General features: G+C 37.3%; 1 protein-coding gene across 2 annotated transcripts in view; it reads left to right on the top strand.

The window, feature by feature from the left end:
• Positions 1 to 478: 478 nt before the first annotated feature.
• Positions 479 to 17,558, top strand: part of LOC107740897 (pseudopodium-enriched atypical kinase 1-like) — a 45,729-nt gene continuing 28,649 nt past the window's right edge. Inside the window, exon 1 of one of the 2 annotated variants that reach the window (XM_016553439.1) lies at positions 479 to 633. The gene's annotated coding sequence lies outside the window, so the exon portion shown is untranslated. Of the gene's footprint in view, positions 634 to 11,287; positions 11,527 to 17,558 lie in introns of those variants that run through there. The other variant, XM_016553440.1, reaches the window with a different exon arrangement.

The raw sequence follows: 17,558 nt of genomic DNA, 5'->3' as shown, positions 1-17,558 counted from the left end.
GAGTGGAGAGGTATGAAAATGTCACTTGTGGGCGGGGTTAAGATCGTGATTCGTGACGTCTCATCGCGACAAACTGAACTTTCTGACAACACAGATATGAACCACATTTTATGCAAAACTGGGCCTGTATTAACACGTTAAATGCTTTACTTTCACTAGCACGTACCTTGTATTAAATGTTATAAAAAATTATTCTGAATGAAATACTGCAAATCTCTCAATAATGCGATGCATTTGCCATTTCAAACTAAAGTTCGCCTCAAAATATAATACGGTTTTAATTTTAAAACCGTATTATATTACAAAATATATATATACAATAAAAAAATGATTTAATTTTAATCATGATTATCAATGTCCGAAAAAAAAACCCCCAGCAAAACTGGCTGGGAGCAAAGCGCGTTTCCGACATTCCAACACGAAATGCGCGTCCACAGCGCCCGGCCCTCTGCGCGTCCCCGTGCAGTAGGCTTCGAGCCGTTAGCGGAGCGGCGGATCGCGGACGTGTGATCACACATTTCTCCCGATCAAAATATCCATCAGAGCCCGCGTTCATTTTAACGACACTTCCGCGATATCTGGATTATGATGGCGCACACGGGTTCGTGAGGAGAGCGTTGTTGTTCGCTGAAGGTAAGCGCAGAAAGTTCGTACGGAGTTTCACAGAAAGATCCACGCGGCGCTCCGCGAGACGCATCAACGCGTGCGAATGGAGCATATAAACCGGAGAAACGCGAGGGACTCGTGACGGCGACGCTCAGCTGTGGTTTTTAAACCAGTTTATTGTCAGTTTAAGGAGTTAAATATTTGAGAAGGGCCATAAAACGTCTGTCCTGTGGTGGTTAAACGGTTAAACTGAACCAGAACGCGTTTCGGAGCGTCAGTACGCGGTGTATTTCTGATTGTGGTGCGGAACAGCTTCAGGAGTAAACACTGTGGAAAGGATAAAGTGTCATTTACGCCAAATCATTCAGCGGGGAGATAACGTGTTATTTTCTCTGGAAAGTCCGTGAAGGAAAACCTGAGTAACGTTAGACCTGACGCCGGTTCTGGAGAATTCCTCAGTGTTTCTGTCAGGATGCTGTTGTGTGTGTGTGTGTGTGTGTGTGTGTGTGTGTGTGCACACGAGAGAGAGAGGTCAGTTTTCATATCGGCTTTCACTTGAGAAACTGTAAAGAAAATATATTTCAGAAATGTCTTCTCAGTTGTCATTAATATGGATCGGATGATTTGGCATTTTTATATTCACTGCCAAATAGTTTATAGAGAAGAATATCAGTTTGAGCTCACACATTATGCTTGTATAATTTATGTTGTTATTAATAACCATACATGCATAATGCCATTTTTCAGTGCTTATGACATATGATAAACAGGAATTGCAATATTGGTATCCAGAGGGCACTGGCAGTGAAAAGGCAGTGAGCCTTGATAGGCTTGAATCATAGGGGTGTCATTATTGAGTTAATGTTATGTGCATATTTTCAGTTATTTTTGAGTGAATTTTGAATTAATGTTGTGTCAAATATTTATTTTAATTTTATCATTTTTTTTAATTATTTACTATTGTATGTGTGTGTGACATAACATATTATTGATTATTGGCCTCCTTGGTTATCAGATATTTTTGCTTATAGCTAGTTGCCAAAGTTTTGAAGGAATTGTTCACCCAAAAATGAAAATTTGCTGACATTTTGCTCACCCTCGGCCCATCCAAGATGTATATGATTTTGTTTCTTCATCTGAACAGATTTGGAGAAATGTAGCATTACATCACTTGCTCACCAATGGATCCTCTGCAGTGAATGGGTGCCGTCAGAATGAGAGTCCAAACAGCTGATAAAAACATCACAATAATCCACACCACTCCAGTCCATCAATTAATGCATTGTAAAGTAAAAAAAGCTACATGTTTGTAAGAAACAAAACCCATCACAGCATTTAAACTTTTGCTTCTGGCCAAAATCCCAGTCCATAATCCATAATAACACTTCCTTCAGTGAATAAGTCCATCCTCTGTTGTCCTCTTACATCAAAATCCACAGGCATATTTGTTTGGAACTGTTTTAGACCGTTTTCACTTGTAAACAGCGATTGATCTGTGCATATTTCTCTCCTGATTCAGATGAGAACTTTTTCATTGCGGAAAGCAATATTATGCATAGAGAACTCGTATTTTAGCCAGAAGCGACAGTTTGAAGTTAAAACCGTCTTGATGGATTTGTTTGTTACAAAGATGCAGCTTTTGGATTACTTACATTATTGTGATGTTTATCAGCTGTTTGGACTCTCATTCTGACGGCACCCATTCACTGCAGAGGATCCATTGGTGAGCAAGTGATGTAATGCTACATTTCTCCAAATCTGATGGAGTAACAGACTCATTTACATCTCGAATGGCCTGAAGGTGAATACATTTTAAGCAAATTTTCATTTTTTGGTGAACTAGCCTTCTCCTTTAACAATCTCTTTAGTAGTTTAATGGAAACTGTGGTTACCATGGTGAATTTTTGTGAGGCGGTGGCAGAGCTTATAGAAACATCAAATTAAGAAGCTTGTTTTCTTTTCGTGAGATTTTCTAGAGTCGATCCACAGGCTTTAAGTGGAGTTTTGTGTTTTGGTGAATAGTTGTCAGAGGGTTGTGATTCAGTTAGGGAAGGATTTGAGCTCTAGGAAACAGGTGTGATGGGCACCCTGGGGAGGAGCGTGTGTGTATGTGATTATGTTCTCAGAGTGAGGACACTGAATCAGATCAGGACCTGACTGAGGACAGGGTGTTGAGCAAAGATCAGATTGGATTAACAAGACACAGTCATCCCTTCATCTCTACTCTGGCTAATTTAACCCAACCCGTGAGTGGCATTCACATTGACAATGACAGTGCACTGATGTCAAATGGAAGTGGATTTGATGGTCAAGAAGAAACCCTTACTAGAAACCAACAGCAAAGTAAATTGACAGTTTAATCACTGTCAGTTTGATGTGTGAGAGTCATTACAGAAATGCAAGGCAAACATATCAGTGCTATCATATAAACACATGCATTCTGGTACACAAACAAAATGCCAACACACAAATACCTGTTGCAGTTACATGTGAAAATGGCATTAGTGCATTTGTAAAATAACAGGTGGTGTGTGTGACACACTTGATGACAAAGAAGATGTTTGTTGTGTGACGAGTCTGCAGCTGGCATGAGTCGGACAGATAGTCAGAGAACTGTGGGAGCTTTTTGCCTCAGGTGTTTGGTATGAGACGCACATAATCTCTAGTTTCAGCCAGACAGGTTTAAATATACACCTCTACTAGCCCTGTGCCCAAACACACCCAGAGCGGGTTGACTCTCTCGCAAGTTTAAGTTTAATGAAGCTTTATTGTGCACACTGTAAAAAAAAAAAAAAAACTCGTAAATGACTGGCAGCTACAGCTGCCAAACAAAAACCGTAAAATTTAAGTAAAATATCTTAATTGAAATAAAGTGCAAAAAACAATAATTTTACAGAAATTTTCATTAAAGGTTTTACAGGGGGAAAAAAATTATTTTACAGATTTTTCCTTGCTTCAATTATGATATTTTACTTTAATTTTACGGTTTTTGTTTGGCAGCCATAGCTGCCAGTCATTTACCATTTTTTTACGGGACTTTTTTTACAGTGTAAAACCCTTATTTTACAGATTTTTCCTAGACTATTACAATGAAAGCACTAAATGTTCTACAGAGAAACACTGTTATTTTTCAAATCATTACAATCAAAAGTAATAAAAAAAGTTACTAGAATGCCTGAACAACAAATCAGTATAAAAAAGATAGTTCACTCAAAAATGACAGTTTTCCCTGCTTTGTCATATAGCGTCTCTCTCAGTGAATGGGACACAGATTTTACTGATACTAGTAAAATCTAGGCTATATATTGAATAATATGTGTGAAATAATTAGTGGTCGACCGATATTGTTTTTTTGACAGCCGATGCCGATATCTTGGAAAGCAGGGTGGCCGATATAAAGCCGATATAATTTTATTTATTTTAATTAATATTTAAGAAATTTGAAATCATTTGAAAATTGATTAAAAAATAATTATTTTATTTATTATTAATTATAATTTAGATGACAAAGTATTTTTCACAAATAAATAAATATTGAATAAAAATATAATTAAAAAGGAAGTAAACACTGTAACCAACAGGGCACTTCGTGTTCTGGGAAGTTTGTGTGCATTAATTATATTTTTTCAAATAAAGCCATGGTAACACTCATTTTACATACAGCACACAGTGAAAAAGACATGAATATGACAGTGAGCAAATGCATAAAGCACAGCATAATTTCACACATGCACACTTCACAAGATCTCACAACTGGATCCGACTAAGTTTGCAAGGTTTTTGAAATTGGATGTTTATTAGACATTCAAAGATTTGTTTAAATTATATAAATGAGTATTTGCTGAATGCTGATGGCAAACAAGAAAGTATTATAATGTTTGCCTTTCTATTACAAATAATATAAAAGCAATCGTTATAAGGCTTTTTGTATACATTTTAATTCCTTTGTTTAACTGTTCTATCTGATAATTAGACAGACTTCTATCCGTATTTAGACAGAACTTTTAACGACAACAGCGAACAAGAGGAGAATGTGAGCACTGTGTGTTCAGGCGCTGGCGCTCTCAAAATAAAAGTCTGGCGCGCCGTCAAAATAAAAGTCCCGCATCGAATGCATCGACCAAACAGGAAAACTTATCGGCCAATGCCGATATTTGAAAAATGCCACTAGAAATAATGTTCTTTGACTTTTCTTCATATGGGGAAGCATCCCAGCCAGAAACTACAATAGTTTACTCAGTAATATTTTTAATGTTTTTTTTGTTTGTTTTTTTAAGAATTCACTTCTGCTCACCAAGGCTGCATTTATTTGATCCAAAGTACAGCAAAAACAGTAAAATGTTGAAATATTTTTACTATTTAAAATTGCTTTCTATTTGAATAGATTTTAAAATGTAATTTATTCCTGTGATCATACATAGGTAAATTTTCAGCATCATTACTCCAGTCTTCAGTGTCACATGATCCTTCAGAAATCATTCTAATATGCTGATTTGCTGATTATCAGTATTTAAAACAGTTGAGTACATTTTTTTTCAGGATTCTTTGATGAATAGAAAGATCTAAAGATCAGCATTTATCTGAAATAAAAAGCTTTTGTAACATTATACACTATTCCATTCAGTATAATTTTTATTATTTTTTGGGGAAAGAAATTATAGAGATTAATACTTTTATTTAGCAAGGATGCTTAAAATTGATCAAAAGTGATGATAAAGGCATTTATAATGTTACAAAAGATTTCTATTTCAGATAAATAGTGTTCATATCGATATCGGAATTATATCGTATCGACCGAAATTAAGAAATATATCGTGATATCAATTTTGGCCATATCGTCCAGCCCTACGTGAAACCGTGATATTTTTTTTCTAAGGTTATCATACCGTCAGAATCTCATACCGGCCCATGCCTAGTGTGTAGTAAACAAAACAGTGCGCCCTGCCATTCATTCATTGTGGAAATCATGGCACCTTATGCGTGAATTCAAATGCCTCCGCAGATTTATAGTATTACTATAGCATTTCTCCTGAGCATTGCGAATCACGCGTATGGCCATGATAAGCTCTGAATGAATGACAGGCTTTCTGTTGTAACATCGCGCAAGGTAAATAAGGGTGACATCTGGTGGAGAAGACCAGAAGACTAATGATAAGATTCACGTTAATCAGATCTTGTTCTAAATGTGTGCTGAAATAAATACCGGAAAAGATTGATTTGCGGCTTTTGAGAATCGATATTGAATCGACGTCATTTAAAAAAAACGATTAATCTAAAAATCTATTTTTTTGCCCAACCCTAGTTTGCACACATCTATTTTTAGTCAAAAATGTGACTGAAGCGCCCGCACTGTCGAGCCCTGTCTTTGTCTGTGAAATATCCACGTGGGAATGTCAGCGGGAGTAAACAGTTCTCGCGCGCACAGAACGAGCATATTTAATAAAACTAATATGTCAAAGCCCCTGCATTTATAGAGTTGTATATATCTTTCTATAGACCTTAGTCAGGTTAGACGCCATATTGAATTTAATGCAAATGAAACACAGGCTGTGAGGCACAGTCCCAATGGCACGCACTGTATAAAAGTCCTAAATCACTTCATTTTCACAACTCGCCAATTTCAAAACTGTTTTATGGAGTTTTTGTCTAGGCTACTTAAAAAATTTTTGGAAAGATTTTTTGTCAACTGAACAATCAGTATGTTGTTAACAGTAAAATCCATTGAACGCACTGTACTTCTATCCTTCACAACCTTGTTTTCATTCCTGTCAAAAATTAAATATGGCTTTACCCTGACTAAGGTCTACAGAGTCTTTCTCGAACAAACAGCCAATCATGTACATTGACATCTTTGATTTTGATGTAGTTCTTTAGGTGCACATCTAAGCAGTGGCATTTCTTGTTAAATGTCAATCCAAGATGGGTAGATGAGCAAAAATACCCACGACTGTTAAAAAAAGTACACGCTTTGGGCTTGTAACAGGTATTAATTTCATCCTGTGGATGCAGGACTCCAATAAAAAATAAATATACCAATGAAAATTGAAATACTGCCACTTGGAAGAACATTGCATCTCCTCAGTAACACAATTGGGTGCCATTCAATGTATTCAGTTGTAAGAGCTAGATCTAGGGAGGGTTTCAGTAAGAAAAGCACATGTCATTGTTGCCTGCGGCAGGCAGAGGTGCCAAGGAAAATCAATTTTTGCAGTTCGAATGGTGTTTTAATAGTCGATTACTCATTCACATCCGTAGTATGTCGAAGTATGTGAATTGGGATTCAGGTTCATGATCAGTTCCACAGTGTTGATAGGATATATATCATAGAACTTTGAGTTTCAGTCAAAATGACATCATGACAATAGCATCAGCAGTTCCCATAGCAACAAGGTGCCAGTTAGCTCAAGGCTACACTGAATGAAGTGCAGCTAATCCTGGCAGGGTCTGCGAAAACCATCTCCAAAAAACCTTTCTGAACTCTTATGATGCATTTTCATTTGATGTTGACTTGAAACTCTGAGTCAAGCGAGAGTCTTTTATGCACTGATCCAGGATCTGTTTACGTGTGTGTGTGTGTGTGTCTTTCAGTGGATAATGTGCACCATCTGCCTGTCGTAGCACCTCAGGACCTAAATGTGATTTACTGGCGTGTTTTATGATCTGTTAATCCACAGTGAGAATATTAGGCTTAATAGTAGAGGGTGATATCATACATGATGTCATCGTCAAGACGTCTTCGCCATCGTGATGACAGCGTGCTTCTCTTTAAATGGTCCCTTTGGAAATCCTGATATCAAAAACATGTTTCCTCCAGACGAGCTGCCCTGCTTTTCCCTAATTGTCATGGAGATGTTTTGTTCTTGCTGTCATTGAATAGGTATTTGCTGGAATTGGCTCGATTCTCACGTGGGTCCTTCCCGTGCAGAGGTCTTGGCCACTCCGCCCACATTCTAGGCCCCACATTAGCCCCACCCCCTGCTCCGTTCCATATCAGCTCCCAAAATCTTGTCTGCCGTCTCAGGCTGCACTCAGAGACTTTTATAAGTTTCCAGACTCTGGCCACCCTGAACTGCATTTGGCTTGGAATGAGGGTCAGGAAGTAAAGTTGACTGAACTGGATTTCAAACAAACTATCTACTGGAATAAAAAAAAGGTCTTTAGATCTTTGCAGAACCACCTTAGGATAAAAGTGAGATAAGATGTTATCAAACAAGCATGAGTGAGAGAGAGAGAGATACAGGCCACGGGCGTTCAGAATAACAGAGTGAGGCACCAAAGGAAAGAGAGACAGACAGTGAGAAAGAAAGAGTGGAGGTGGTTGGAAGTTGGCATTGAGAGCCGTGTAGGCTGAAATTGTGTTAATGCTGATATTTTAGAACTGTAGTGCTGCCACTCGTTCACTCTAAAGTTTCCCATCAAGGTTTCATAATTGCCTGCCCATTAACACTCACACACTCATACATAACCGACCAAAGGGTTTTCAGGCCGAAACACTCTCAGGGCCAGCTTTTTTCCCTTTCATTCAAATTTTTCTGTATTTGCATTGTATTTTTAATGGGTTTCTATTCCCGATTTGACCTAGACTGTTTAATACCAAGTTGTTATTAAACAGGCAAAGACGACCGATTTACTCTTCAGGTAAGCATTGGAAAGTACTGTTTTCTAATTTGTAGATTTGCTTAGATTAAGTTTATTGTCATTGGTTTGAGCATTCAGTGTTGTCATGCCTCTGTTGATGGCTTTATTTACACTGTTAAAGAGTTGGATTCTCATGCTAAACATGGCCAAAGTTTCAGAAAACGTGTTGGACGTATGATGGAGTATTTCTGTGCAAAATACACTCTTTCATGGTTAGTATAAGTTTTGGAAAGTTTTTTTCGAGTATGGCCCTGTATGACGTCACACATCAACCAGAGTGAGAGCAAGAGCAGCCCATCAACATGCTTCATTCGGGCTACGGAAGTCGTCGGCAGTGCTGATAGTTAATTTAGGTCAATAAAGTTTTTGTTCCCGTTTTATGTTGATATCACAGCTTGCAGATCATCACTACGCAAAAGCTGGCCGTGCTTGTGACTCTTTAGCTCCGCCAACAGCACGCCTCCAGCAGCTCGTCTGTTTTCAGAGAGAAGCGGTACAGCTGTCTTTTATAAATCTGATAAAACTAAAAACTCTTCTGAGATATGAAGGATGCCATACTCTATTGGCTCTTTTCCACTGAGCGGTACGGTTCAGTACAGTACAGTACGATTCGGGACGGTAAACCCTGATCCGGCTTGCATTTCCACCGCCAACAATACTCTTACTTGATAGGTGTGGTGTATGCCAGAATGTAGCGATCGACATCATTCTCATTTAAAGAAGAAAGGGCAACATTGTCTGTGTATGTGTCAGCTTGTTGACGTTTTTGCAGACTCAAAGACTGATCTCCTGAGCCACTGCACAAAAGAACAAAAAAGCACAAAGGAATAAAATGTAACCAACACATTAAATCAGTGCAAACAGTTTTAATAAAGTTCAAATCAGTTTTCAGTTACCACATCTTTTAGGTTACATTTACACTAGTGCATTTTCGTTTTAAAACAAAGCTTAGACAGAATCATCATTTCTATTAATTTCCACTGATTAAGTGTTCTGATGAGCATTAGCTGCTTCCAGCACTGTCTGCCTGTGTTTTCTCTTCCGCGATCGCTGCTCTGACTCGTTCGCTGCTCATATGTCAATCCTATTACGCATTCATAACCCACCTTTTTTTTAAATCAGTTTTGATATTGTGGCTGGCCGCCACAAATAAATCAATGTATGGGAAACACTGGAATTTTCATTTTTGGGTGTACTACCCCTTTAAGTATTTAAAGAAGGCTTGCGCTCTTGCAATCCGATGGATACGTAGTGTACATGTTTTACGAAATTTGGCATTTTTTGTTTGGAATAGCGCACTACCATATTACTATTTGTTTTTTTTTGTGTATTTGTACTATGTATACAAATGTTCTGTATGCATAATTTATCCAGATGATGTAAAGTATACAACAGAGCACACTACATGAGATACAGTATCCTGAGATATAAGTACAGTACATGAGATAGGCTAAGCCTCCATTTCTAGTCTCTTTTTTAGGACACTTTAACACAAAATGAGAAAAACAAAATGATAATTTGAGGCAACATGTTAAATTAAACATTGAGGTATTGTGAAAATAATAGTGGTCGACCGATATATCGGCCGATATTTGGCATTTTTCAATTATCGGCATTGGCCAATAAGGTTTTCTGTTTGGCCGATGCGTTCGAGGTAGGGATATGCCGGTATCAAATTCTCATGTTGCGATTAATTGCTAATGCTTTTATCACGGTTAGACTTGTGCCGGTATTCGGTAATGCGATATACCACGGTAATGATCTTTTGCACTTTAATCTGTGTAAAACTTTTAACTTTATACATTTTTCTGTATTGCTTTATTGCATTTAAATGTTCAGTTATTTTTGTTATAAGAAAAATGTTATTAAACCTGTTATACTGTATTATGACAGCACTTTTTTTTAAACTAAATTTCAATATCGTGATAATACCGCATACCGTGATAAAAGCATGATCAATTAATCGCAACATGAAAATTTGATACCGGCATATCCCTAATCACGGTATACGGTAATATCACGGTATTCATTACCGTGCTATATCGCATTACCGAATACCGGCACAAGTCTAGTTCGAGGCAGGACTTTTATTTTGACAGCGCAACATTTTTATTTTTACTGCGCCGAGAACGGCAGCGCCTGAGCACACAGTGCTCACATTCTCCCTCTTGTTCTGTCTAATACGGATAGACGTCTGTCTAATAATCAAATAGAACAGTTAAAGGAATTAAAATGTATACAAAAAGTATTATAACGATTGCTTTTATATTATTAGTAATAGAAAGGCACACATTATAATACTTTCTTGTTTGCCGTCAGCATTCAGCAAATACGCATTTATATCATTTAAACAAATCTTTGAATGACTAATGAGCATTTAATTTCACAAACCTTGCAAACTTAGTCGGATCCAGCTGTGAGATCTTGTGAAGTGTGCATTTGTATCCTGCATGATCGCGTGTTCTCTGTGTGACAGTCGATCCGTGCGAATTGAACACGGACAGGAGGAGAGTTCAGCTTCACTGGAGACGCGCGATCGAAAAACTTTAAACTCGTGATTTCAAATTTTGCTGCGCTTTATGCAGATTTAACATAATAATTTTTTAATCCATTTTCAAATGATTTCAAATTTCTTAAATATCAATTAAAATAAATAAAATTATATCGGCCATCGGCCACCCTGCTTGCCAAGATATCGGCATCGGCTGTCAAAAAACCAATATCGGTTGACCACTAGAAAATAACATGGCATACTAATGCATTTTAAAAAAGCTCTGCTCTAAGCAGCTAGTGTTCTGAAGATTGTTCATTATACTGGCTCATTTAACCCTCAGGGACGTCCTGTCGCTCACTCCAACAGGAAGTGATGTCAGAACCCCCACCCTATCTAATTATTAAACCCATAGGAAGTGATTATTCTAATGGGTGTGTGTGTGAGTGCTCATATAAACAGTTGTAGCACAAACACACACATTCTCTGACCTCGCTGTACTGTAAATATTAGTCCTGCTCCCTTATAAAGCCCCAGTGCTGACTCACAGCCCAAAGGAAGGCACCTTATATAGAATTGTGCATGTGTTGTTTAGGTGTCTAGCAGAGGTACTTCCCTACATGTGAAAATATGGACTTGCTTGTCTTTGTCTTGCTTTTTTTGTTTATCTCCAGGGAGATTTTGAGGTCATAATGCCATAATTGGTCCTGGATGCTGATTGGACGATAGTGAGGCCATTATGGTGACCGAGGAATGCAGAAATGAGATCTGTTTTCCCAAAGCCACATCCTGTGAGTGCACAAACACACACTGAACCCAAAGAACAGCTAATATCTGTATCAGTTCGGCTCGCAAACATATGGTTGAGAAATGGTTAAAAGCATTCAGCGAATCAGCAAAATGGCACTTAAAAACCAATTACGGCAAATAAAATGATGCCCTTGCAAAGACCCCTCTCGCACACATACTCGAGTGGGTGACAGCGCTGAATTCCTCTGGTTTCTATCGCTGTAGCTGCTGTTTACTCTTAGACACGGTTGGAATGTGCCATGGCATGAGAACATGCTATCAACACTCACACAGAGGTTAGCGAAACGTATCGAAACATCTGTGTGTGCGTGTGAATCATGTTTCAGTTGTTCTTTAAACAGAACAGCATGTCACACATCTTTTCTGTATATTTGTAAGGCAGCATCTTTTGTATTATAGTTCTGTTGCTCCTGTGTGCATCTCTGAGCGTCTGACTTTGAGAGGAGGAGGGGGAGTTTATGGTTCGGATTAGAGCAGTCTGTCTCACTTCGAGGGGCTTGACATATAGTTGTCCAAGGAAACCATGAAAATATTCAGACAACTAGGCCTACAACATTAAATGGGATACTGCTGCACCATTATGGCATCTGCACATCTGATATTGTAGTTTGATAAATTTGATCAATTTTAGATGAATCTGTTGATAAAATGTTATGGGAAAAAAACATTGTATTTTTATTTTATTAAACATTGTATATTTATGGTAATTTACCTTATATTCACATTTGTTGTCATCTAACACTCTATCATTTCTAATAATTTCATGAAATTGTTAAATATAGCCTTTAGCAATTATCAAAATCAATGTACATTTTTGTGATGTCTAAATTGTATTTATTTTTATAAATATATTTGTTATTCACGTTAAATTGTATTTTTTTGTAATTCACATTTTCACTAATTTACAAAAATCACATTTTGAAACGACTGATTTTAGTTTTTTTTTTTTTTTTTATGTAGACAAATTGTAATTCTATTGCCAGTGAAAATGTTATGTAAAAAAGGATGTTTGATTATTTATGATCATTTATTATTTTCACATTTGTCATCAGCTAACACTCACTTGAAGTTAATCTTTAAAAACATTAAGAATTTAAAGGGGTCATATGATGCGATTTCAAGTTTTCCTTTCTCTTTGGAGTGTTACAAGCTCCTGGTGCATAAAGAAGATCTGTAAAGTTGCAAAGACTAAAGTCTCAAATCCAAAGAGATATTCTTTATAAAAGTTAAGAGTCAACCACGCCCTCTTAAAACGGCTCATTCTAACACGCCCCCACATATCTAGGTCACTATGTGGAAATATTAGCATAATGCCGCCCAAATGAGAGAGGCGGGGCATAGAGGACCTACAGTAATGTACAGTATTTGAAAAATAATGTGTGTTTTGAACATTAAATCATGTCAACATATTCTGTTACACCAAATACACAAAATAATGATCTTTAAAATAGCATCATATGACCCCTTTAATAATATTGTTAAATTCAATCTTTAGCAAATCTCAAAATCAATATCCATTTTTTGTAATGCTTAAATTCACTTTTTATAATTTATTTTATTTTTTATTTTTTTATTTTTTATTCACTTTTTAAAACATGATTTTATTTGTATTTTTAATTTATTTAGACAAATTTTAATTATGTTATAATTAAATCACCTGCTTATTGGTTATCACTTAATACGTAATAATACTTTTTGTATTGGCCTGAATTTTAATACCACTGTATCCCTAAAAAGCTAAATGTTTGGTAGTTTACATTCTTGTTTACATCAAGGACAATAACTATAGTTTTCAAAATCCTGAAAGAGAAAGGAAGAATTAATTTCAGAATTTTTTTTTCAGCTGATACATGACAGAAATATTGGCAGCCAATCAGAATCCAACCGACTTTAAAGACTTAAAGCATTTAAAGTGGCAGATGACAAATCTGCGGCGGTCTTATAATAAACAGAATGTTATTGTCCATTGGCCTTGACGCCATTATAGTTGCAGATATCTTGGTTTAAACAGGCCATTTGGCTACAAGTCCATTAGACAACCACCTGTCTTAAGAGGGCATATCTTGGCTGGAATAAGCTGGATCAGTGCCGACATTCAAACACCTGACTACATGAGACTAGAGTTTAGGGTCTGTTATGGTTCAGGTATTGATTACTTGATGAAACATACAGGCCGAGTTCAAAGCCTCTGTGTGTATGTTTGAATTCTCACAGTATTTCCTCAGGACAGCTGCTTTGACCGGCTTAATGCGTGCAGGAAGATCACAGGCCATGGTGGCCCCCAGGGGCCCAGTGTAATCCTGAAGGCTTTTTGTGTCATCCGACTTCACCCAGTCCTGCTCCGTCCTGCCCAGCTCAGGGTGGCCTGTTATTGCAGCTGTGCAAAAAGATGCTGGAAATTATAGCGATATCACTCTCTCCCTTTCTTACTGGAAAATAACTTTCATCTCATTCTTAATATTTTCATAACAGAAACTGCAACAACCATAATGTGACTTATATCTGAATAAAACTGAATAGTTCGTGGGAAATAATGTAGGGTGGGACTTGATTGTGTCCAATATAGTGGCCAACCGATATTTCACCAAGGCCGATATATCGGCCGATATTTGGCATTTTTTTAAATATCGCATTAGGGATGCAGCTATTAACCGCGCTTTAAAATGTCACGGTTAATTAATCGTAAAGGTTCCGCTAAACCGAGTGTTTCTGTTACACGGAACGGAACTGTTGCAGCTTGCGCAAAACGAAAACAAAGTTACACTAGCGGTGCACCAGCTTAAAATGACGTGCTTATCAGAGGCACGGAGGCTACTACATGCATTAGATTAACTGTGACAGAGGGACCAAACAGCAAAACAAACTTTAAACTCGTGATTTTAAATTATGCTGCACTTTATGCATTTGCCCACTGCCATATTCATGTCATTTTCACTGTGTGCTATATGTAAAATGAGTGTTACCTTGGCTTTATTTGATTTCCAATGCACACAAACTTCCCAGAATACCGTGTGCCCGGTTGGTTACAGTGTTTACTTCCTTTTTAATTATATTTTTAATAAATATTTACTTATTTGTGAAAAATACTTTGTCATCTAAAGTATAAGTATGTTTATTTAACACATTTATTTTTTAATCAATTTTCAAATGATTTCAAATTTCTTAAATATGAATTAAAATAAATAAAATTATATCGGCCATCGGCCACCCTGCTTTCCAAGATATCGGCATCGGCTGTCAAAAAACCAATATCGGTCGACCACTATATGTAATTCTAATTGAAACCAACACTGGCAACGTTTTTTTTAATGTTTAATTAATACTGTAAAGCGGAAGCTGCTGGCTTTAAAACATCTGTTGTATAAAGTGATGTGTTCGCTAACAGTATACCACTGCTCAGGTATTTCCAGTTTATTTTTTCCTCTGTGTGAAAAAAACGAAGCAGAAATTTGTTGTAAGTATTTCGGGGCCTTTAGTGTGCCATATAGAGTTGCCTATGTAGAGACTTCCATATCTCTCAATGTTTCGGATTAGAGGGCAGCCACTTTTGTAGGCAACTCACTAGTTTTTTGAACAGACCCATTATGTTGCTCTTCTTAGTGATTTGGAGCAGCTGTTTGTGTGCGTGTTCACATTATCTGTGTGAAGTATTCATTAATTTCCTGTCCTAGTTGCATTGAGCATGTTTGGCTCTCCAGTGAAACTCGACTGAATTATTTCAGTCATGGGTTTGTCGAACATATGCACAATTGATCACCTGCTGAGAGAGGGAGAGACTGGTGTGACGACCGGAATAAACTAATAAGATGAAACTATTGTGTAGTGAAGATGAGTCGGTTATGTAACGCTCCCATATGGAAGCTGCATGCACACCCCCGGAGGATGCCAGCGCGTACACACGTGTGCGCGCTGCAGATCAGTTTCTCATTATTATTCACTGTGTGATTATAGTAAAGCTTTGATCCTATATTCAGCTCACTGAGGGAATCTGTCATCCCTTTGATGCGTGCACACACACACACACAATCTCGCACAATGGTTAATCTGCATGAGTCAGACTGAGCATGTTCCTCTGTTAAACATGAGCAACATGCTTTTGTTTCCATTGGGGCTCAAGCTGATCAACCCTCTGATTTGTCTTCAGAAAAACGGTGAGGTGCGCGTTCAAGCACTGTTAGGTCAGATTATGAGAAAATTGACTTGGCAGTTGCTTATATTACACAAGCTTACAGGACAAAGGTGATCAATAAATCGTTCAAGGAGACATAGGATATAAACAGGATTTTTCTTGCTCTCTTGAAACAAGAGTTCAGTCTATAATGTGCAAAACTCCATCCCCACATTTAATTTTTTTTTCTTAACTTGCCAGTAAGTTGGAGGAGGTTTTGGGAGAAGGGACTTACTCATTTTAGAGAGAATTTGATTGGACAAAAATTTGTGTAGTTCAGGATGAGTCATCAATACCGTTTTCCTACAAAAGAGACATAAACAAACTTCAGGGAAGGTTTATTGAAGGTTATTTACTTGAAAGAAACATTAACCGAAATTAAAAAAAAACAAACTTAAAAACCTAAATGAACTTATTTTTAAGCAACGTTTCCAATTAGTTTAACTTGATGTATTAAAATAACTAATACTGAAATAAAAATTAAATAAATATAAAATAACTAAAATGCAAATAAAAATAATTAATAAAAGCTATATAGACATTAAAAAACAAAAAAAAATTTTTAAATGAAAGTGGAAAATACAAATATAAAAACTATTTCTATAATATATTCTATAATATATAAATGAAAACTACTGTATATTAGTATATTAAAGCTATATTGGTATCTCAGTGATACTAAAATAACTTTGCTTCAGGGAACAAAATAAAATATTTGTGCCATCCATGATTTATTTTTATTTGTTTATTTTTTCCTGTGTAGTTAATCTCTCATTTTTATGTCCAGCGGGCAGGATATTTCAGAGCGTTTCACTGTCTTCAGCTTGAAACCCCCAGGAAAAATTTGAAAATGCACATGCACAGCATGAAACCTTTAGATCCCATGATGTATTTTGCTCAAACGGGGCACTATATGCACTCATCGCTACACAGATTTAATCAGACAACAGGGAGCCAACCAACAGCAGCCATCAGTTCAGATTGAAGGAACGTAAAGACTCTGCATGGCACTTTGCATGACACTGATAGATAATGGTTTTTGCTGGCCAAGAACTTCACCCTGAAGATCCCATCGGTCACTGAGTAACATCCCGGACCAGAGGATTCATTTAAACATCATTTTGCCTAAACGCAGGCAGAGAGACTCCCAAGTCGAGTAAAAAGCTTTTAATGTCATAATGGATCTTATCGTAATGTCTTTTCCTCTTAGCTTTGAGACATTGCTCAGAACATTGAGGCATTTTCTGCTCCAAGTTGTGAAGAAGAGTAATTTTGGAACCTGCATTTCAGGTCTGTGTGCATGAGCTTTTAGGTTGTCATGGTAACCCAGCAAGACCTGCCAGTTGAGTCGTTTCCAATCAGTCTTTTGCTAGCACAGTGAAAGTGCATCCTGTTGTTCACAAGCAACACTGCTGCATTGGTTGTGGATCAAAAATAATTGGTTGTTTGGTTTTCTTTCTAGATCTGTTGAATCTATGAATATGCATTTTTGTCAAAGGCATAAGGTTTTCCTTCCTGTGTATTTGTAAAAAACAACAACAACAAACAGCTCTTTCTCTGCACAGTTTATGGTGTTTTTAGAACACTAGTGCAAAATACTCTAAAACTTTCCACCTCCATCTGCTATAACTTTTTATTTTCTCTATCTGCAGTAACTCTACACCTGCTCTTGCCACTGTAACTCCAGTGTTTCCCCTGCCATTATTTTAGGGGGGCGGCCTCTACATTTCGGTCTCTACGTTATGGTCACGCTCTGTGTATCACGCACAGCGGAGTTCCGCCCGATGCGCGCGTGCGCACACACACACACACACACACCCACACACGTGAGCTCACTCCCAGTCC

Source organism: Sinocyclocheilus rhinocerous, unplaced genomic scaffold (genome assembly GCF_001515625.1).
Source record: "Sinocyclocheilus rhinocerous isolate Xijiao unplaced genomic scaffold, SAMN03320098_v1.1 scaffold1668, whole genome shotgun sequence".
Classification (NCBI taxonomy): Eukaryota; Metazoa; Chordata; class Actinopteri; order Cypriniformes; family Cyprinidae; genus Sinocyclocheilus; species Sinocyclocheilus rhinocerous.
The sequence above is the reverse complement of the archived record's forward strand: the minus strand, read 5'-3'. Positions and strand labels throughout refer to the sequence as shown.